General features: G+C 39.9%; 1 protein-coding gene across 1 annotated transcript in view; it reads left to right on the top strand.

The window, feature by feature from the left end:
- suclg2 (succinate-CoA ligase GDP-forming subunit beta) overlaps positions 1 to 24062 on the top strand; it is a 108813-nt gene that overhangs the window by 73995 nt on the left and 10756 nt on the right. The gene's annotated exons all lie outside the window — the stretch shown is intronic.

The raw sequence follows: 24062 nt of genomic DNA on the forward strand, positions 1-24062 counted from the left end.
CAAAGGGATGCACTCGCTATTGATCCACTGATATTTTTTTTTCATTAGGCTTTTGTTGTGTGCTTGTTTCCTTACCTACAACAGATTGTCATTTCAACAGCCGTATGACACTCATTCTTTGTTTATTTGTTGTAGCAAGCATAGTGAGGAGTACTGGGAGAAAATGAGTAAAAGCGAGTCGGCGTGAAAAGAGCAACCAAATGGAAAGTGAGAAAGCGCAAAGGATGAGAAGAAAAGGAGGGAATGTGTATGTAGTGTGTAGAGGGTGGTAAAATGGGTGGAGGAGTGGGGCTGGGAGAGGAGTTCTAGCAGTGATTACATTGTCCATCAGGCCACAGGACGGCCTGCATCAGCCCGCAGGATTGATGTTTGACAGAATAATTAGAAAACTGTCGCAGCCTGTAATCACTGAAGCTCATCTTCCCGAAGAAGACTTCCATTCACTTTGTGCCACACATACACACACACATATATACAGACTAGTGGGAACCATCTGTGGTTGACTGGTATATGGGACAGTGGGTTGATAGAGTGGTAAGATGTGAGTGTTCCTGTTTATTCTTAAGAAAGTGAAAGACTTTATCTGCAGCAGTGGAGACAGGAGGCGAGCGTGGCGCCTCACTCACTGGTTGGCTGACGGCAGGAGTGGGGAATGCGCTGGTGATTTTAAAGGTGCCGCTGGTAGGATTTATGGCATGGCAAAAAATGAATTAAATGGAGTTTTATTACAGTGGGTGGCAGAATGAATGAGATGTGGGACCAAGAAAAAAAAACCTCACTTTGACTATTTCATTCATGGGTGGATGACTGGTTGTGTGAAGCGCTTTGGGGTCCTTAGGGACTAGTAAAGCGCTATACAAATACAGGCCATTTACCATTACTAGTGTGTTTGCTATAGGAGTGACTAGATCTGCAATGCTAGTCAAAGTGGACACAGTGTATTTGCAGTAGCCCATAGTGAATGGTAGGACATGAGTAACCCATCATTACTAAGCTGTGACACACCACCAGTGAACATGCTTAAGAGTAGTGGATGGTAACTAAAATCTAATCACACCTTAACTGTGTTTCCTTAAAGGTACAGGCTTGCTTTTGCCTCTGGCATTTGTTCATAACACCAACAATTAATCCTTACCAAGTATCATAAGCTATAATGAATAAGGCTTATATTTAAACAAACACACCAGTGTGAGATGGAGTAATTACAGTGAACTACACTGAGTCAGTGGAAAGTGTATTGAACAAAGCACTCTCATTACAAGAACAATTTAAGCAGGTGCTCTGGAACTTTCAGCCCTTGCATGTTTTTTTCATTTAAGCCTAAAAGATGCATAACAACAGATATTGTAATCTAGTTATTAGATTGTAATAGATTATCTTGAAAGTTTGATATTGCTATTCAAACTCCCAGTTTCAATGCCTGTTGATGGTTTATTTATCAGCAGTATAATATTAAGGCTTTCCTTGATTCAGCTACATGTTGAGTCTGTGACAGCCCTGTTTTGTGATTATTGCACATCAACTAGCATTAGCGCCTCCAGGTAAGAGGTCACAACATTAAACATGTCATTCTTACACAGCTTTTAAACAGGCTTGTGGAGTCTTTCCCAGCTTTGAGTGAGGGGACAGGATACACTCAGGATAAGTTGGCATATTAAAGTTAAGTTAAAACTAGTGCTGTCAATAGATTAAAAAAAATTAACTAACTAATCTCACAATTTTCTGTTATTAATTGCGATTAATCTCAATTACTTTATTAATAGCCTGGCTCCAATTACATTTTTTTATTCTTTATATTTTAAGTAATTATCGTTGTTCACCGAAGTCCAGTGGTCTCCGGTGAGAGCGACATTCCTTACTTGCACAAGCTTGCTGGACTGCTGAGCCCTCTGGTCCCCATACAAAGTGTGCAGTCTCGACACAATGGTTCCTCTCGAGGGCAGATTGTAACACTCATCTCCTGATGCAGCACGAATGACTTCTCTCAGTCCATCATCTTCTACTATGCTAACTGGTCGGCAGTTTTTAGCTATCCAAACAACCAAGGAATTGGTTACCTTTTCTCTCACATTTTTTGTTATTCGTCCACAAGCACCATACTCCTGAAGCGTAGACTGGCGAGGTCCCGTAGAGGTGGATTCAGTTGGGTGTTTTGCTCTCAGGTGATACGCCAGTGATGAACTGCTTCTGTGGTACTTGAATTCAGCGTTGCAAATTGTGCATCTTACTCTCGTTTTGTCCAACAAGCCATCAGGCAACTTCTTAAAGAGAAACTTTCCACCCAAAAGTCCGCCCTCGTCCATGCTTGCGTGTGTTAGCTAGTGTTAGCTAGATAGTAGCATGGTGTCACTTCTTCTTCTTCTTCTAATCATTTCTGTCAGGCCAAACGCCAGCATAGCACACTGTTGCCCCCTCCTCCAGAGGTGCTCATGAATTTAAAGGTCTTAGATTACAGGAAATTAATAAAAAAAAAAAAATCAGCGTTAAATTTTTTTAATGCATTAAACATTTCGCGTTGATCTTAACAATTAACGCGATAATTTTGACAGCACTAGTTAAAACACAACCAACCCCAATATCAAATAGTACAACAACCTCTGTTTCATTATTAGGCCAACACTGCAGGAGGAAAGACAGAATATCAGGTCAGCAAGATAGCCCAAAACATTCAAATGATAGACGAGCGGCACAGTTTCCATATTTAAACAGACAAGTTTATGTAGGATGAACTGGACAGAAGGATGAAAGCAAAGCAACCTACAAGTGGAGCACTTTGCAGAAAGAGTATTGAGATCAACTTTCAACTGTTTTTTTGTTTTGTCTTGTTTGTTTGTTTGCCACAAGTATAATTAATTATGAGATTTAAACCTTACAGAGATTTTCAGTAGATGCAGCCATGTCATTGATTTGAAAATTCTGCGTTTCCTCGTTCTTGACTTATTGCATTCACAAACTTGGGTGTCCACACCGCCCCGCTATATACCAAACTCAAAAGATTAAGAGGTGTTTTTCATAAAAAATTACAGCACACAAATAACAAAAATGGCAACACTATTTTTGATCTAATGAAGTGCCAAAAACAAACAATAAATAAATAAATAAATAAATGGATAACTGGTAGTGAGTCTTTTGTGTGCACACAGTCTGTGTCAACACACAGGGGAACACTGAGACTTCAGAACATTTTCACTGTGTTTGTCTCATTCAGCCACATATTTGTTTCAAATAACTTTCAGATTTTTCACATAAAAAGCAGCACAGATTTTGTCCCTCATCATTTCAGCTGCAAGCACTTTATAAGGTGAACATTGAAACTGAATAGAAATCAGACCTAGCTTCATTCTTCAGATCATTCTCCTTCTGCTGGTCTAACAGCACAGGTCACAGCTAGTCTTCTCCAGCATCATTGCTCTAGTTTAGTGTATCCCAGCCACTGTGCCATGGCACACAGGTGTGAGAAATGATCAGGTGTGCTGTGGAAGATTATCTGGTTCCACCTGATTAGTACTCTAAGCGATCGGGGCGAGTAACGGGCAGAACAATTGTATTCTCTTCCAGTAGAGGGCAGTACAACTACCTGCTCTAATAAGGCATTTAAACATACACAGGCATAACAATACTGCGTGTATAAATATGAATATATAAAGTTGATGACTGTGAAAGTAAAATAGATCATTGTAATCAATTTCTTGTTTGCTCCCAAACCTGTAACACATTAGCTTGCACTTGAAGTTCAAAGGTCACATTATATCTGGGGGCCTTGTTATTCACAAGGCCCCCAGACAAGACTTTCATTGATCTGAAATCTACTCTGCATCTTCCTTCTCTCCCCAGGCTTTTATTGGTTTCTCTGATCCCTTTAATACCTGAGCAAACCATTAATGGCTAATTGATATGCTGCACCGTTCTCCTGAACTCCATCAAAGTATGCATGGCAAAATGTCAGCCATAAAGCCATTGGTTGCCCCCACCCCCTCCCCCCTCCCTTCCTCTAAGACACACGAGAAATCCTTTGCATTTGCATATGTGAACAGGCCACATCTCTATTTGATGAGACTTCAGGACATGGGAATTTTTTATGTAAGAGCTCTCAGTGCAGGAGAATAAAAGGCATGAGCTGGGGTTGCTAACATGCCCAATCAGTGTGTGTATCTGTGTCTGGCTTCCTGTAAATTAAACCCTGATTGTGCCCATCTGTTTCGACCAGGTTTGGATGTTCCTGGCAATTTAGCACCCACTTTCCCAGACCTTGTTGCAGCCACAGGGGTTGGGAAGGAGAGAAAGCTGGAATAGAGAGCAAATTGGGTCTATTCTATCAATTTCTGAATTACTCATTTAGCTGGGGCTGAGTGCCGTAGAGAAATCGTCATCTCCATTCATTAGCTGCTGCGATTTGGTCATTGACAAGAATGATGAATGAATAAGTGGGTTTGTTGGAAGGAGTTCTGTACTGTATGCAGAGGCTTGCTTTTCATTAAGCTTTTCTCTCGATTTTGGCATTTATAAAAGGATATATGAACTTTGACGTCAGTGCAACTACTATACTGTTCTCTCTAAGTATGTTCTAGGGATCTAATATGCCATCCTTTTGGTGCACGTAGCTGATTTCATATACTAAATTCTCACTCTACACCATATTCACCTGCCCCTTGCTTAATTGGCTGCCCTTCCATTCTTTCACAGCTTAGGTACGGTTTGTGCTTATGTATTCTTAGAAAACTTGCGCTGCGTTGGTGTAGTACTTGTAAGATGCGTTAAGGTGAAAATTGTAGTTGCGGTGCCACTTAATTGTGAGGGGGAGGAATGTGAAGTCCTGAATGAACACTAGAGAAGTTCTGTAAAAATCTTTTTCCCTTCCCTGTCAGCTTGTTTAAGAGCAGTTATTCCACTTTAAAAAAAAAAAGACTTTGTTTCTTTTTTTTCTAACTATGCAGAGTCTTGGAAATTATTACAGCAAAATCAAGCTTACAGTCTTTTAACCTGAAGATTATTCTGTGTTTGGTCTCATTTACAATCACTCTTCTCTCCTGTGCTCTCTCTCTGTGTGTGTGTGTGTGTGTGTGTGTGTGTGTGTGTGTGTGTGTGTGTGTGTGTGTGTGTGTGTGTGTGTGTGTGTGTGTGTGTGTGTAAGCGCTTTGTTCTGTTTAACTGACTGTCCTCCAAGTTGTCCGGCTAACTTCCACACCAGGATTACCTGTTGAGCATTTTTGAGCATTAGTGTTAACTATTTGTTTACACCAATGTTTACTTAGAAGTCATCTGCTCTGTTACTTTTTTGTTAAGTTGTTTATAGTGGAATGCACTTCACTGAAAGCGAGCAATCAGGCCTGCTCTGTCGGACACGTAAATGGTGGGGAGGTGACTAAAGATGAGAGTTTGGGCGATGATTTGCCTTGCAAAGCACACCCATCTGCCCTCTCGATGGCTCATTGGCTCCCAAGATCAGGTGCTATCTGAACTGGAATCATTTGGATAATTGACCTTCTGTGTGCATACATTAGAATAAATTAATTCTGATTGGCCGTGCAGCATTAGGAACAAAGCGGGAAATGTTGGCTCTTTTATATTCAACTCCTGGTGTGTTGTACCCAGTCTCTTAGGTGATTATGTATGCCATTCCCCAAACTATTATGCATTTCTTCAGTTTAATAAAATAATTCTTGCTCTGAGCAGAGTAGAGCACAACAGACACACACCAGTACTCAACTTTTTAAAGCTTCAGCCTGACTTTGCAAAAAAGTATCCATCCTACCATATGTCTATGCACTTATGCAAATTTCAATACATATTTCACGAGTAAAGGTCAGTGATGTATACCAATCTGTGTGTCTGGCAAAGAATAAGAATAATATTCCTGCTTTCATCATTTGCGTTCTTGTCTTCCAAGTTGTTGTTTAGTTTGTTTTTTTTAAATCTCCAAATGACCTTGCTATTCCAGTGAAAGTGGTTACACTGTGTGTGCGCACCAGGCCCGTGTAGCTTTGTATGTGTCGTTGCTGCGTGATGGACAGCCATTAACCCTTGTTCAAGGGGTTGAGGAATATTTATGTCTGCCTGTCAGCAGTAGCACGACACCCTCCGGGGATGAATAATATGCCTGCCCTACACTGGCTCCTATTGTTGAGTCTAATTCACACCAAAATGGTTTGTGTGTGCATGTTGGTGCGCCTGCTGATAGGTTTACAGTGTGTACGTGTGCATGTGTCAGTTCGGGGCTCTCTGATACCCTGAGGTGAACAGCAGGAGATGAGTTCTACATCCCTCACTGACATCTGACAAACCTCCCGCTCACCACAGAGGTCGGTCTCTCCTCGCCTTGCGTCATGCATGGCATCTCTGTTGCCTCGTAACTGTTCTTTCCTTTTTCTCTCCGTGTAACCTTCAGTGTGCACAAATATATAAAAGGATTTTAATCCTGATTATGTCAACATTAGGATTGGATTGAAAAGGTTGTTCAAAGGTCCCGAAACCTATAGCCTGGAAGAGTTTGCAATTTGTATGGTGACTGTATAGAAAGTGGAACATGGTCTTAGGGCCTTCATAACTAATTATCAAATCCCTTCATTTTACTATTATTAAATCTCGTGTCTACCATCGTTTCCAAATTCATGTTTTTTTTTCTCCCTCTGAGTGTGACATATTTTCATAGATGGCTCTAAAAGGTCTCCCAAACATTGCTGTTAAAAATGCCTTCTGGATTGCTTTCACTCACCGCAGTAAGCTTTAGGGCCTGTAGTGAATGACTTTTGCTGCCAATGGGATCATTTCTACTCTCAGCCTACATGCAGTGCTGCTCCAGCCTCTGCTGCTGTGAGGTTGTCAAGGTCTAAGCAGAAGAGAAATTTTGTGGAATAAAATAAATACTTATACAGCTGACCCAGAATCAGTCGATACTCTGACACCAATCAATGCAAAAAATTACTATCAGATGAGATACTCGTTTGTAGCAGTATCAGTACTAACGACACCATTTTTGCCTCCTCCAGCTGATCCACAACTTCACACAACACCTGCAGACTTGCAGACACACAGCCCCTCCTCTGACATTCATAACACTAAATAACACTTTAAGTTATTCTCAGAGACCAGTAAAGCTCTCGTTTAAACAAGATTGAAGTATTGAATAGTTATCATAAATGTTAACTTGGCCACATTAACATTTGTGATTCCCACTCAATAGGTCTCTGAGGAATCAAAAGTAATATTGAGTCGTCATTATCGAGCTTGAAATTCTGGTATCATGACGACCCTAGCATGACCTTAGTGCCACTCGGATCAGATTTGTCGGTTCACTGTGACGATTTGAGTACTCGTCCCTTTAATGTAACATTGGCCCACCGTATGAATTCGTTGAAACACATTCAGAAACTAAGTATGCATTCCTAGTCTAATCAAGCTCCTCTAGCCCAAAACGTGTTCCAGATAAAGTCACGTCTAAACGCGTGAACATTTTAAAACTGTGCTAATGTTTAATGTTCGTTCACATTTTTAAGGTTCTTCAAAATGCTATCCTGGCTTTTTACAAAAAAAAAATGTGCTTCTTTACAAGGTCTGCTGTGGTGGTTTTTGCACCGGAGATTCTTAAGTGAGACTTTCATCCTTCTCGGTTGTTTAAAAGGATTAACTGGCAGCGTAAAAGAATGTGGAGTAACATGCTTACTGCTCAACTCCTGCTTCATTAGAACTATCCAGTGCTTTCAGAGTATCTTAACCTGTCCTTCATAGCTTTCAACAACAAAGTTTTTCCCCGTCCGCACCTCTAAGCCAGCAACATCAGCTCCCTGCTCCTATCTGCATGACAAAGAGGAAGTATATTTTGTAAAGCTGACCTTCAGAGGCACCTTCTGGGTTTTCATGTACTTGAAGTGCATTTAAAGACAAATACACATAAACTCTGTGACACTATTCATAAAATGTGTACATTATCAAAGTTATAGGTGTTGTTGTGGGAGCAGTTATTCATAATTTTCCCCACTCTATTATACCCATGTACTCAAATAAAATGCTAGAGTTGTCTCTGTAACACAGCAGCGTGGATAAGATTACATACTTTACCAAATACAACTTCACAAACACATTCTGTTTGGCCTAAGGCACTGAAATGTTTGGTCTTAAACTCAAACTCTGTCAAGATGAAAGCTTATTTTTGTGTGTGTGAATCATAATAATGTAAATGACAGCTGAATGAGTTCACAGTGTATTGTTGGGATGTATTTCATAGAAAATACAGTTTTGTTTTGTTTTTTATAACTTTTTGTGTCTGATAAGTTGTGAGAGTCTCTCTTAAATTTGAAATTTGATTTCCATGAATACTAGATATTCATTCTGCTTATAAATCTGAGGGGAGGTGAAAGGGTCACATAATCATTGTGATGGTTTAGTAGCTAAGAATAAGAATAAAGCTTCAGTTACACAGTGACATCTTTATTTAAAGCTTCTTAAATGTTGGTACAGGTGATAACCATCACCTAACTGCATCCAGGAAACTCTTGATCTAGCCTTTTTTTTTTTCTTTTTCTTTTTTTTGTCTTCAGAATCAGAATGCATTGGTCAAGTTTGTGTACATGTGCAAGGAATTAGGCTTGAATTTTCTTTGGTCTCAGTAGAAACAGAATAGACAAACAGACAATTGCAACATGACACGAACAACAGCTACATGTGTAGCATATTTATATTTAAATATTCAGTCGTGTAAAGTGCAAAAATATTGAAATAAATTATGGAATAATATCTCTTCTTATTGAAGTGATGTTTCCTGGAGCTCGGTGGACACTTGGCCTTTGGTCACTATTACTTATTAACTGAATGTCTCTTAGAAAAAAAAGGACATAAGTAGTAAATCCAGAAGTACTTGGATTGTACACAGTTGCACTTGTAGTTTTACAGTATTCCTTGTTCCTTGTACAGCCATTTATTAAAACATGTGCAATCTTACATATAAATACATTATGTAAGACAAAAGCAAGTTAATATATCAGCAATTGTACAAGTGGAAGCTTTCCAGATGGTTTTGCATGGTTGCTGAAAAATTGACGGTGTATTTCTGTTTTCATAAATCCATCGATTTTGACAGGATCACCAACACCACTGGCTGAAATGCAGCCATGAACCAGTGTTTACAGCTAACTCCCTCACACTCACTGTTGTACCTCTCATACCTCAGCCTTTTCTTAATGGCTTCTTTACAGTCACCGTTCAACTCAGACCTTTTCTGATGAGGCTTCATTGAAAAGTAGACGGATCAACTGAATGGCCAGATGCATCTCTCAGGTCTAATAGCTAGCATGTTATTGGTACAAAATTACTATTTTATGCCTGTTATTTTTGCTATCTGTCATAGATTCATCTAAAAAAAAAAATGGGAACAAATTACATGTTCTTGCAACAGGCTTTTAGTAACAAAGTGTCCAAAGATACAATTTCAGATTGTAGACAAAACACCGGTTCCCTTGATTTAGATTCGTTTTTTATGCTTGAATGGTTCACAGATTGGTGAAAAACAAAAAACATCCCTCTGAAAATGGTCAGGTACAATATCCAAAGAAAGAATTTGGAGACCTCCATAAAGCCTTTGAGAACTTTTAAAAAGTGTAAGACCGTCTGGTTCCTTGGAAGGAGAATATAAAGAAATTAGGGGCCGCTCAAGAGCTTTGCGCAGTACTGTACGTTGATCCAGTCATTTAACCCCAAGAAATGAGATGGTTAATAGTAAGATCTGCTGTGGTGTTTACATTGGTCTGTCTACAGTTAAATGTGTTTGATTCTTATATTTAACAACAGAGAGAGAAAAGAGAGAAAGGGCGGTGGAGCCCCTCTAAAATAATCCTCTCAGTCACGACACATTGCACAGTTTTTGTGTTTGCTTGGCATATTGGTTAATTAGCATTATTTGTGCCTCTCACACCTGTCGAACATGTTTAAACTAATCTTAATGGGAATGCCTGGCAGTGGCTGGATCAGAAGGCAAATGATTACAATCATTAAACTCCACATGCTGTATGATTTTATCTCCCGACTGTCGACACCAACTGGCCCACACTGGAACAGATTTGATCCCACTTGGTCCAATCAGTCATTACATCCAAATCATAGCTATTAGTGGCCCAGAAATTGTAATGTATATTCACCTCCTACTCTTTTTTTTCTTTATTCAGCCAGAGATTTTTGTGTACATACTCATTGCATTACTTTGACAAAACCACAGAGTGCAATGACTGATTCCAGAACAGTGCAAAAGTTTGTGAGAATAAGATCAGACGAGCAATGAGAAACGAGATATGTTAAAGGCCGTTTTCAGGATCCATTCTGTGGTCACACAGGTTACGCCAGACCTCAGTTTGGTTTTTTCCTCATTTCCCTCTCCCTTTCTGTACCTACCAATACCTTCACACAAACTGATTTTGGCTGGAAGCAAAGCCATCTTTTCCTTGATTGGTTTCTATTCTTTCGCCTGCAGGGAAAAAAAGGAATCCCAGGGGGCTCTAGGTTGGAGGTGGCTGAGTGCTCATAAAAGACTCTTGGCCAGGACATATGTGAGAGGACTCAAAGATGTGGATGAAAGCGTGCAAGACATTTCGATGCATACTCGAGTTAAGGCTCTGAAATAGTGCTCCGTCGCGTTGCTCTCAGGATGATTTGTTTTCAGAAAAGAGAATTGATGCCAATAATAAAAACGATGACTATCTGTTAAACTGCTGTTCAGTAGATGGTTAAAGTTGGGTTAAATACAGTCACTCTGAAAGCATGTAATCATTGCACAGCTTTTAAATTGGCACAGAAACAGGAACATAAAGGAGTATGTGTAGTTAGTAAACTTAGTTTAGTGATTACATCCTTATGTCCTCCAGATGTAACCCCATCAATCAGACAGGTATCCAGCTGCCTGTTGCGGTAGGTTTTTACCATCAGCTGAAACTTCAGACGCCACTGTCTGTCAAAAGGTGTCTCTGCCAGTGACATGGCCAATCTTTGACATAATGCTCAGTCTGTCTCTCTGCAGTCCCAAGAAGGGGCTGTCATGCTTCAGCAGGCCGGATAATTATTTCCCTCTTATCCCTCCTTGCCAGGGCCAATCCTAGCCTTCAATAGAAGTCAGGGCCTGCACCACTTCCCATCAGTTCTTTCTGTCTCTTTTCTTCTCCATCTCCCTTCTTCCATCTGTTTCACTTCACCTCACTCTCTGACTTTAAGACCTCCTTTTTTCCTCAGTCTGTCTTTATGTCATTCTCTCTTTCCTGTTCTGTATCGTCTCTAAGAATAGATTTGCATGGTAAAATAGATACTCCGTTTGACAAAATCAGTGGTCATAATGGCAAATGTTCCATAAAATTGCCGTGTGGGGTGTTTGATTCTGTGAAGTGGTCATTTAATGCAAAGCTTGTAGAAGAGTTGGGTTTCCCAGAGATGACAGTGTTACATGATGGAGCTCCTTGATTTTTAAAAATGCTGAATTTAATTCAGTAGGTGCTGTCAGGAGTTTGGATGCTCATTACTCCTCTTGGCGTTGTTCACTGGACCACTCACTGAATGAATGAAACACTCTGATAGAGGGAAATACATAGCATTATTCGGATGTATTGAATGAATGAATTCCTAGTTTTTGGACCTTTTTATCAGCATTTTAGAACCCAGCTGCTGAACCTGGACCTTTCAGATGTTTTTCTATAAACGTCAAAATAAAGTAAATGACCCTGCTGCCATTTGTGAGATTAGGCTCTAATATGGAATTTATAAGCAATTTACCCATCTCAGTATCTCAAACAAGGCTAAAAAGAAGGAAAAGAAAGCATGCTAGAATACTGTGAACAGGCTCAAGTCACTCCTCATTTCTTTATATTTTGCATCCAAGTAGCCGGTCTTTCTTTCCATTTTTAAAGTGCTCTTCTGGAGTACTTTTAAAGTTTTTCCCAACTCAACTTGCTGATACAGTATGGCTCAATCAATGACAATTGCAAGCATATTTGGGGGAGAGCAAAGTAATCCAGATGCATAAAGAGATTGCTTGGGTTTACGGTCAGTGAGGAAAACCTCCTCCAGGCTGCAGGAACCAAGTTTTCTTTTTTATAGGCATGGTGAAAAGCATCTTATTCCATTCTTTGAAATGGATGATGACTTTGTTGATTGTGCTGATGGTGAAGGTCTTTTGAGTGCAATGGTTGTGAGTACAGTGCAGACAAGTGAAGGCTGTTCATTAACGAATCAAATATAAATGTGTCTTACTGCATAATGGCAAATACTTTGCATCTATGCCAATTCGTCTTTCTGTTAAAATTGAAAAAACAAGCAAAAGAAAATGTGCAGATCATGTTGGAGAAGCTGAAATCCAGTGAGCACAAATGGACCATATGTGAAAAAATGAATTCGCATTTTGTGACAAAATTAGAATTTAATATTTTATTTGGTATTTTTTTAACTCTGCCTCACTGAGTTAGGTAAGTTTTTTTTTTTTCTTTTTAGTTTTTTGAAACTAGATCTAGTTTTTAGCTCCCTTTGAGTTGTTCTTTTACAAAGTTTAAGCTATTTGAGTGTAGAAACTAAACATATACCAAGAAATCCAAAACAACTCAGTGCCCATCTAAGACAATTTAATGCTTTCCACTTCAAACACGGGCAGAAACAGAATAATCGTTTCTCGCCAACTGCTCCTCCTTTCATTCCAAGATGTTTTACTAGAGCCAGCAGGCCTACCTTGATTTGGAAGCCGTACATGTTAACCTGTGGCCCCAGGACCAAGAACTGGGCCCCCAGTGGATCGAAAACAAATAAACAAGACCTGCCAGAGCAGGCGGTGACAGTACAGGCTGTCTTCAGTAGATAAGACAGAACAATAGCCCTTAATAGGCCACAGAGAGACACACACCCATCTCCATCCCTGCCTTTTTTTATACTCTATCTTGCTTGCTGGTAACAAAGGGAACAAGATTCTTTCCCTCTTCTATCCTGCTGAGAGATTAGCGGTGCTTAACAGCGGTATGGGCATAAAAATGTGTATTTGAGTGATAATTCAGCAACGCACGCACAACTCATCACAAGGAGCCTCGCAGAATGAGAAGGAATACAATGCCTTTATTCCCTTCTGGGCTAAAATTTGGAGGAGAAAAGTACATCATGTTTGTTTGCTACTTAACAGTGTATGGAAATGAGCACCAAGACATCCCCAACATGGAATGGTGCTTTCTAAAGTTGTCCTCATTTTTCAGTCAGTACAGATGACTGTTTCAGTATATACTGATCCAGATCTGTGCCCATAATAATTACACACAGTGGGGGTTTTCCCAGACATGTATTCAACATATGTTTTATAAAAAGCTCAGACAGCAAGACTACAATGAAGGTCCACATGAGCATGGTGAATTGTCTGAGTTATAGCTTTCTTGTCCTAAGTGCAGTTAGTGGGGTGTATAATAGCAGGCAGAAAAGCCTGTTTCTCCTGTGAAGGCCCCCTTTTTTTGACTTTGACACAAAAAAAACCTTGGCAGAGTATCTGAATGCCAGCAGCAATGATCCTATTTTCTAAAATTTGAATCATTTCAGCGGCACCCAGGTAGAAGGTAACAGCTCATGCTGCAACTCTGCCTGAAAGAACACACAAAGATCCTCTAAAAGAGTGAGCTGGCACATTATACCTGATGCCTTTATGCTGAGCTCTGATGAAAGAAATCCACCCCGCTGCCAACTTTGCTCACCTGAAATGAATGCCTTTAAGGAAAGAGACTGTAGCGTTTTACCGTCTGTTGCAGAAGTACAGAAATGCGATGTTGAAGGTTTGAGGCGGATTGAGGGGCGCAGCGCTATTTCAAACCTTGAAATCTGGATTTCTGAGATGCTGAAAGGATACATGGTGCAGGGGAGTTTGTCGTTTAATTGTACAGGACATCAAACAAATGGGCTTGGCACTAAATTTGGCTCCCATTCTTTTTGTTTCCCCTGTTGTTGCATTTTAACCCCACAGCTCACTAACCTGCGGAGAAGCAAAGTAATTCATACCTAATGTGCCGTTTTCATTCCACCACAAAGGAACCGTACGCTTGACCTCACCATATTATACATTTTGGAACCGAGTGACTCATTCCAGGGCAGAATATCTTTAGAAAAATGAATAGTTAGAACTGCCGTCGCTGCCTTGTTCCCTCCTGCCGCACGGTTCTGTATTTAACGTATATCTGCGATTTCTGCTTGGAAAATATAGCAGCTGAAGAGTATTTATATCAAATGTCTGCTTATTTGTCTCTTTGTACGAGGTGCTCCTTTGGGATGTACACATTGTCATAAAACGAAACGGGAGAAGAAGGGAAAAAAATAAAACGAACTTTCAGCAAAGTGCAACTTATTCCTCGCCACATCCATATTTCTATAAACTGCATTTACTTTTGTGGCCAGCAACATAAATCATGCCTTATATATCATTAATATACATGGGTGTCAATAGGAGATGCATGAATGGAAGAAATATGGTTCATCCCCACAGAGACAGAGTTGAAAAATGGGCTGTGGACGGGGTGAGAATAGAGGCTTCTCTAGTGAAGCTGCAAAAGGCGTCTAAATCTCTGCTGCCCCCAAGTGGGACTCCATATAATGGAGGGTGTGTGTGTTTGCGACACTAAACAACTGTGATACAATATGTGCAGCTTGAGCCACCAGAAATAAAGAAACGCACTGTTATCGTAAATCGGTGCCCCATTTTGCTGTTGCTCAGTGTCAGCTGTGTAACGCGAGGAGCACTCCAACAAAACTGTCACATTAAATGCGATACATTGTTAACGCACTGCACTGTGCATGCGAAGTCATGGCCGATGATACGAGCATTGTTTGCTCACTGGTAATACAAACAACTCCAATGATTATCTTGCCTCAGCGGGTCGTTTTTTCTCTCCACATTTGATCTTTCTTTAAAGCTCTGTTTATGCTCTGGATTTTATTTATTTATTTTTCATCTATTGTACGTTGCTGGCAGTCAGGATAAAAATTGGGTGCGTGCATCGACTCGAGCATTATAATTTGGTTGATTATGTTTTCTGTGGATAATATCCAGTTGTTGTTGTTGCCTGTTGTTTGCCACACCTGCACGGGGTAATGTAAAAACACACACTTTCATACTTGTGCCCTAAGGCAGGATGTAGTGTATATGGCCAAAAAAAGAGGAAAAAATATAGACAAGCATGGACTTGGTGAACTCTGCATCACATCAGCTGCTAGTGAGTCTTTGTCATTGATGGTAACGAGTGAGTAAATGTTATTGCTAATATATTGCATATGTTTCCTTTAAAATGTATGTAAATTTACCCATATTTCACCTCCACATTAACCTATATGTGGTCCTTCCCCTGTAGACCCATTATTGCAAACACACAGGTCATACAATGTGTGGTGGAGCAGATTCATGATTGTGCAGTGATGTCAGTCGTAAACATAGACAGTAATGAACAGCAGGGATAATTCAAAGCTTCTCCTTTTAGATGTTTTACAATAGGTAGAATTTTTTAACATTATATTGACTTTTCAAACTATTCATGGTGCAAAGTACAAAGTGAACATAAAATAAATAAAAAGACAGAAAAATGCAGAAATAAAACGCCCTCCTCTCCTACCTTTTCCGTTTCAACTTCACATGAGGAAAATATGGATATGTATATGTAATGACATATAATAGCTTTCCTTTTTACAGAATTTTTTTCTTTCAACGCCGTGCCTTAAAGCAGAGAGCGCAGCCTTTGTTGCAGCAGTCTTTGCAGCATTTTGCAGATATGGGTAACATAAAAGAATTGTAAGATTAATTTACAATAATGAAATTAGACTCATAGAAGTAAAAGAGAAAACAAAATGATTATAAAAGTGAAAAGGTGCTTTCCATTTTTGAGCAGTTTGTAATTCTGGGAAAGGATGAGCAAGTGTGCTTGTAAATATTATCTTAATAAAATGCATTTAGTTTGTTACTGTTTAAATGATGGGAATATTATAACAGGGAGAGATGAAGTACTAGAAGTACCTGAAGCTGCTGAGTGGCACAGTTATCATTGTTTAGAGTGTATCGTCAGCTTTCCCGTAGACTGGGATTGTGACTTCATTGGAGTCAAAAACTACAGCACACATAATTCAAACTGCCTCTACCCCGTCCATAATTCTCCATAAAGCTCCTCATCATACAGCATTACTCTCTAATCAGGAGGCCGTGTTTCATTTGATCACCTTTGCGTTTTATTGAAACATCAAACTGTTATTTTCAAGTTTGAGACTATCGATTCCCGGCCTCTTCCTCTTGTTTGTTTGTTTTTGCATTTCAGGGCGAATTCCCTGTGCGATGCACTTAATCAGCACAAAATGGGTCTCGGTGTGAATCTTTCTCGGTGTCTTTGCGTGGTAAATGAGTTTTTATAGTCCTGCCTATGTTTGTGTTTGTTCGGGAGCGCTCTCCTGGTCTTGTGCCATTCTCCGCCGTTCGTACGGAGATGCTCATTTGGATAGCATATAGAGGACAATGCCATGGCGACACTCTGATAGCTATCCAAGTCCTTGATCTTCTCTCCCTGTAAACATCATTACCACACACTGACAACATACACATGCACAACAGGCACGCACACACAAGCACACAAACACACACCCACAAGCTGCTCATCCAAATCGCTGCTAACAGATTAGCAGTGATTATAAACAAACATGGAGGATTAATCCTGTGTGCTCTCAGTCTACTTTTCCACTGAGCTAGCTAGGGTAATTACCAAGTGCTAGATTGTCAGTGTGTAATCACACACACATGCAAACACACACACATACAAGCTGCAATACTTCTCTATTTGGTGATATCACTTTTGTGCTTGTTTTGTAAGAAAGTTGAGCGTGTCTTCATCGATATTTTAGGGCAGCTGTGCTCTGGTAAAGATGATGGGATGTTAAGTCACTTTCCAATAACCTGACAGCATCTGAACAGGTCACTGATGTGTTGTAATGCACAAACTGGACACTTTTCTATAAAGGTACAACATATATATCCATATATCATTTACATAACACTTTGCACAGAGGCTCAAACAAGATTATCCTAGTTCAGAAACACACACTGCTGTATCGTGCCCTAAACAGCCAAACAGAACAGCCTTTTGTCATGAGACACACTTTTGACACTGTCTCGCAGTCTTAGTCTGCCCGTGCTGACAGAACAGACAAAGCTGCTCCTTTGTGGAACAAAATGTGTTTTTATGCACACCTGACAAAGTGTGAACTTCACACTTCTTCCACCTTTCACTGCCAGCAGAGTGCAAAGATGCACTCTGTATGTCTCTGTGTGAGTTTGCCTTTTTCACTTTGCCCTACAACTTTACAGTAAAGTCTTCACCCCAATGAAAACTTACCAGCAAGAAAAATAATCGTGATAAATTACCCCTGAGACACTGAGAGGATTGGCCATGTTGCGTACAATACTGTGTACTCCACGTAGGGCTGGGCCATATTATACCGTTCACGGTAATACCGGTATAATGTTAGGCAACGATAGGAAAATGAAATATCGCGATAGAATGGGAGTAAAACGCGCGTGCGCAGTGCCTTTGTTTTCATACGCACATGGCCGATTGTTGAGTGAAACAGATGAACCAGAATTGGTTTGTAAAAATGGTGCAACTTCAGTGATGTGGAACTGGTTTGGTGTTTGTCCGTCAGATACACAACAAAGCACATTTTTTTGCAGAACATGCAAGCGGCCGTTGTTATTGTCGTATTTGTCGGACTAAGATGCTCTTAAATCTGGGAGTAATCTGGGTCCTAAACTCCGTGTGCTTCAGGTCAAACAACACTGCAGCATCACTTAGAGTTAAAAACTGTCTAAATTCTTTCATCTTTAATAAAACGATCAGCATTGCTGCTTTACCAGGTGTAACTATAAAGTTTAACTTCCAGGCATCCATGAAAACAAAAGTTATTACATTTAACGGAGTTAGAAGTTAGCAGGAAGCTAGCGGAAGTTAGCTCGCTAGTTTCGCTAGTTACCTAAGCATGATATTGCATGTTCTGACTGAGAGATTTCTGAAAAAATTCAAACGTACAGCTCTGCTATCACTTCCAACATAAATGAAGACAGGAAACTAAACAGCAGTGACGTTTGTAGGGTTACTGAAGTTGGGCTAGCTGGTATATAATGATGTGCTACGTGATCGCTAGCGACACAGCTATGTTAGCATAACATAAACAGTGAAGCTGGAGGACGAACACTAACACTTTTCCACTTATAAAAGTTAACGTGAAGGTTCTTCATGGTTAGAGACAAATGCAATCGCATGGCAGGATGCTGTAAACGGACCAAACTTCAGTCAGGAGAACAACTAGGGTTGCCAACTCCCTGAAAAATAAATAAGGGACACCTCGTGGCCAGGGCCGGGCAACCCAGTTGTCTTCACCCTTCCCAGTGTGGTAGCTCTTTTTTTGTGTGTGAAATTATTTTTTAACCATTTGACTTGAACTTGATTTAAGCAGATGCATATTCTTTGTGATATGACCATATGGGAAACAAATGATCATTTAGCCATTTATTTTTAGCTCACAATGACAACATTAACACAGTAAAACAGGTCTCTTTCTTAAACAGAAGCCTGTCATGCTTAACTTTTGAGAATATAAGTAAATCTTTCTTTAAAAGAACTCTGTCCTACTTAACTTAAAATTATATAAATTAATAGAAAGCAATAGAACGAAAAATATTCTTGTAACAGTGCACATTTAGTGCATTTAGTACAGTTGGCTTCAGTTGAGGTATTATTTCAGCTTTTCTAATGCTAATCAGCTGCTCCTGTTTGTAAACCCACTTGTTCCCATGATTACGTATCTTAGCTCATCATCATTATTCATCTATGTATTACTTTTATGTATTAGTGATCTATTTGTTGTAATCATCTATCCTTGCAGTTGTTTATTACACAAAATAAATTATATTATTACACTTCTGGCCACATAGCCCTGATATTCACTGCACATGCCCATATTAACCTTAACCAGAGGGTTTAAAAAAAACAAACCAGTGTTTACATACCATATCTGCTTCTGCCGTGGCCTGGCGGACAAAAAATTGGTAAAGGGTTCCCCGAGCTTTCATGCCCCTCATGTTCTTCATGTGCCCACCACTAGAAGCATGCCTATGGAAAAAGTGCGCCAGCACACAGTGCAGTGCGCTTTATAGTGCACTTTTCAAGCCAGGTGTTTTCCTTTTCCCATTCCTCCCTGTACTTTTGCAGCCTTTTTTTTTCTTTCTCTGAGCGAACAAACATTGCTGCTCTAATGCTGGGCTCACACTGTGCGATTTTTGGCCCATTTTGAGCCGATTTTTGAGTCGTGCGACCGATTTGGTGATCAGCCTGATTTTGGCCTTCATCGTGCATCGTGTAGTATACGTGGGGTAACGAGAAGCGATTAACACCTCACGACCAGCTCCCGATCGTCAATCGCTCGTGAGGGTGTCACTGCAGCTGCTCACGCGCAAACACGTAAACGTCGGTGAAAAAGACGTTGCAGCACGGCTGTGCAGCGTGTGATCTGGACACAAGCGATGGAGGCACAACTTGTAGAACTTTGGAAAGCTCATCCGAGCCTTTTCCATGTGGCATCACAAAATTATCACGACCACAACAACCGTGAAAATAGTTGGATTTACACTGTTGCTCAATCACAGCTGCCTGATCATGTTTTTCATTAGCAATTTAGCAAAGTTGATGTGGTGGTGTGTCTGTGTGAGTGAAAGACAGAGAGAGCGAGCGACAGATTTTCTGTTATAACCTTCATTTTATGGACGCACAGTGTGCCGTCCGAGACTTGCACCGCAGTGTCGGCGTTTGTTTCCCTGTTGGCCATGCTTGTTGTTGTGGTCATCGGTTCCGGTATTTTCTCCGTAAGCGACCTTTCCTCAACCAATGAGATGAGCGGTAATCTGACTTGTCATACTCGAATTGTCATAAGTGTGCTGTCAGCTCATTGGTCACAAAGCAGGAGAGGGGCTGGGAATTATGTTTTCAAACAAAGTGTTAATTCCATTAAAAGTTATAGACTACTTTTGATTCTCACTGTATTACGGGACAAAGTGCGTCCCTTATTAGCTCAATACGGGACGTGTACTTTTGTTTCTAAATACGGGACGATTCCGTTTTTTAAGGGACGGTTGGAAACCCTAAGAACAACTGAGATAATCCATCCACAATACGAGGTTAGTCATTAATATACTGCAACAACATGGGAATAGAGCAGCTGCCAGAGAATTCAACATTAATGAATCAATGGTACAGAAGTGGAGGAAGCAAGAAGAATGAGTTTAATAAAGTTTGATTTATCTGACTGCTTTGTTTCGCTTAATGTGCCTTATAATCCCGTGCACCTTATGGTCCGAAAAATACTTACTGCACACTGCAGTTTAATGTTGCAAAGCACCTCTTTTTAACTTCAGTGGATATTATACATGGTTATGCTCAGGATATGTCAGCCCATTTCTACTGGAAATGCCTTTTGGTTAAACTTTCAGCAAGGAATTTGCATTTGCACTGTTACATTTTTATAAAGCTTTAATGTACATAAAAACCAGCTTCTTGTTTAAGTGAAAATAAATGGAAGGTTGTCTTTTTGCGCTAGTAATGTTGTGGAGTTGTATTTTGTCTCGCATCAATTATATCGTCAGTTATATCGTTATCGCAAATTTTCAAATATATATCGTGATAAATATTTTTGGCCATATCGCCCTGCTCTAACTCCACGTAGGACATTTTTTTTAATCAAAAAGCAAGACTTTACCAGTTTGTCACATCATTGTTGAGGAATTTCATCCCCTCTTCTTTGCAACATTACTTCAGTTCAGAGTGTTTGCTTATGCACAGCTCTCTTAAGGTCCCACTGCAGTTTTTCAGTCAGATTGAGGTCTGAACTTTGAGTCAGCGCACCTCCTTAATTCTTTCCTGTTTTAGTTATTCAGTTGTAGATTTGTTGCTGTGGTTGGGATCAATGATGGTTGTCAGACAGACTGTCTCATGTTTGACTCTCGAGTACTTTGGTATACAGAGGAGTTCATGGTCGACTCGAAGGCTGCAAGGTTCCCAGGCCCTGTGGCTGTGAATCAAACCCAAACCATCACCGTTGTTATGACTAGGGCTGGGTATCGTCACTGATTTCTAGAATCGATTCGATTCCAATTCACAAGGTTCCGAATCGATTCGATCCACGATTCTATTCAATTCGATTCGATTTGAAATTGGGAAATTTTGCCTCAGACAGTGAGAAATATTATAATTCAGATCAGTACATTTACATATTTTTGTATCTATAAAAAGGAAGCTGACACTCGCAAGACTTTATCAAAGGTGTAAGCATCACAGCAGATGCCTTTGTGTCAAAGTAGCTGAAGATAAAACACAAAAATATGAAGGTGATTTTCCTGGCCTGGGATTTTATAAAAATATTCTGCAGTACATCAAAAACGAAAGAAAACCATTAATCAACATATGAACATTACCTCTGAAGTTACAGCGGTTTTATTAGAGACACAGCTAAGCGTTTTGCATTTTGCATAATTTTTAAAAGTTTACATTTGTTCAGTATTGAACGGCAGAAATTAGTCTTTCTTTTCGGTCGTAAGTAAAAGGGAAAAAAACGTCGGCCGACAGCGCTGTAAGAACGGTAGACTTGTGCGTAACAAGCAAGCGAATAATGCAGAAAACAGATTTTTAGATGGGAAACTGTTCTTGAAGTATACAAAGAAAGCGAGAGAGAGAGAGAGAGCTGTGCATGAAGTGTGGTGGAAGCAAAACAGCAAAAGTCAGAGTGAATTCATGACGATGTTTTTGTGAAGCGTAGTTTGGATCTTCTTTTGCTGCTGGTTTGGTCAATAATGTTTGGAGAGATCAAACTAACATCTTTAGAATCAGCGCAAAAAGGGCGTAAACACAAAGCGCGGACCCGCCGACAGATCAGAATCAGCGAGCTGTCAGCTTTCAGCCCCGACCGTGTCTGTGCCGTCGGGTGAGAAAGGCGACATCTCACTGATTCTGATGCGTCGGCGGGTCCGAGCTTTGTGTTTACGTCTTTGTGCAGAATCTGTGTTCCTACTCTCATTTACAGTTATGAGTTGGTATGAGGTGTTTGTGCTTATACGCTATGTTTGGGTTTCACCAAACAATCCAAAGGACATTAGAGTCTCTTTCAATAGTGTTTGCATGGACATTCTTACCTTGCACAAAAAAGTCCATATGCAAAATTATTTTCAGATTCATGAAATGTGCACACCAGCTTATGTGTTCTTTACACCGTGCATCTGTTAGTGAAACACAGTCATGTTAAACCAACAGGCTTAGTATTAGTAAAAGTAGTAATTTCAGCACTAACAGTATTTTTATTCAGCTTTGAAAAAAACTTGTTTAGTTTCAAAGACAGCCAGACCTTTGTCATTGAAATGTCTGTATGCATAGTTCGTGCATAAACTTGTGCATACACATTGTTTCAATGAGGTTCATTGTTCCAAAATTTGTGCTTTGTGAGAAGAGGCTTTTTCTAATTGTACTGTCGTGAACTTTAACATTTAACAGCTCGTAGAGTCTGAGATGTCGGTCTTAGGTTTTGTTGCACTTTCTCTGATCGCTGCACAGCCTGATCTTGCAGTGAATTTGCTGGGACATCCACTCCTGGAAAGACTGGCTGCTGTCTTGATCGTTTTCCACTTGTGAATAATCTTTCTCAGTGTGGAATGATGGACTAAAAATTTTTCGCAAATGGCTGTATAACCCTTGATAACCCATTGATGGACAGCAACTAGAGCAGGGCGATATGGCCAAAAATATTTATCACGATATATATTTGAAAATTTGTGATAATGATATAACCGACGATATAATTGATGCGAGACAAAATACAACTCCACAACATTACTAGCGCAAAAAGACAACCTTCCATTTATTTTCACTTAAACAAGAAGCTGGTTTTTATGTACATTAAAGCTTTGTAAAAATGTAACAGTGCAAATGCAAATTCCTTGCTGAAAGTTTAACCAAAAGGCATTTCCAGTAGAAATGGGCTGACATATCCTGAGCATAACCATGTATAATATCCACTGAAGTTAAAAAGAGGTGCTTTGCAACATTAAACTGCAGTGTGCAGTAAGTATTTTTCGGACCATAAGGTGCACAGGATTATAAGGCACATTAAGCGAAACAAAGCAGTCAGATAAATCAAACTTTATTAAACTCATTCTTCTTGCTTCCTCCACTTCTGTACCTTTAATTCATAAATGTTGATTTCTCTGGCAGCTGCTCTATTCCCATGTTGTTGCAGTATATTAATGACTAACCTCGTATTGTGGATGGATTATCTTAGTTGTTCTCCTGACTGAAGTTTGGTCCGTTTACAGCATCCTGCCATGCGATTGCATTTGTCTCTAACTATCAGGAACCTTAACATTAATTTTTATAAGTGGAAAAGTGGTAGTGTTCCTCCTCCAACTTCACTGTTTATGTTATGCTAACGTAGCTGTGTCGCTAGCGATCACGTAGCACATCATTATATACCAGCTAGCCCAACTTCAGTAACCCTACAAACGTCACTGCTGTTTAGTTTCCTGTCTTCATTTATGTTGGAAGTGATAGCAGAGCTGTACGTTTGATTTTTTTCAGAAATCTCTCAGTCAGAACATGCAATATCATGCTTAGGTAACTAGCGAAACTAGCGAGCTAACTTCCGCTAGCTTCCTGCTAACTTCTAACTCCATTAAATGTAATACATTTTGTTTTCATGGATGCCTGGAAGTTAAACTTCATAGTTACACCTGGTAAAGCAGCAACGCTGATCATTTTATTAAAGATGAAAGAATTTAGAGATTTTTTAACTCTCAGTGATGCTGCAGTGTTTGACCTGAAAAAGACGGAGTTTAGGACCCAGATTACTCCCAGATTTAAGAGCATCTTAGTCCGACAAATACAATAATGACGGCCGCTTGCATGTTCTGCAAAAAAATGTGCTTTGTCGTGTATCTGACGGACAAACACCAAACCAGTTCCACATCACTGAAGTTGCACCATTTTTACAAACCAATTCTGGTTCATGTGCGTATG

Source organism: Rhamphochromis sp. 'chilingali', assembly GCF_963969265.1.
Source record: "Rhamphochromis sp. 'chilingali' genome assembly, chromosome: 9".
Lineage (NCBI taxonomy): Eukaryota > Metazoa > Chordata > Actinopteri > Cichliformes > Cichlidae > Rhamphochromis > Rhamphochromis sp. 'chilingali'.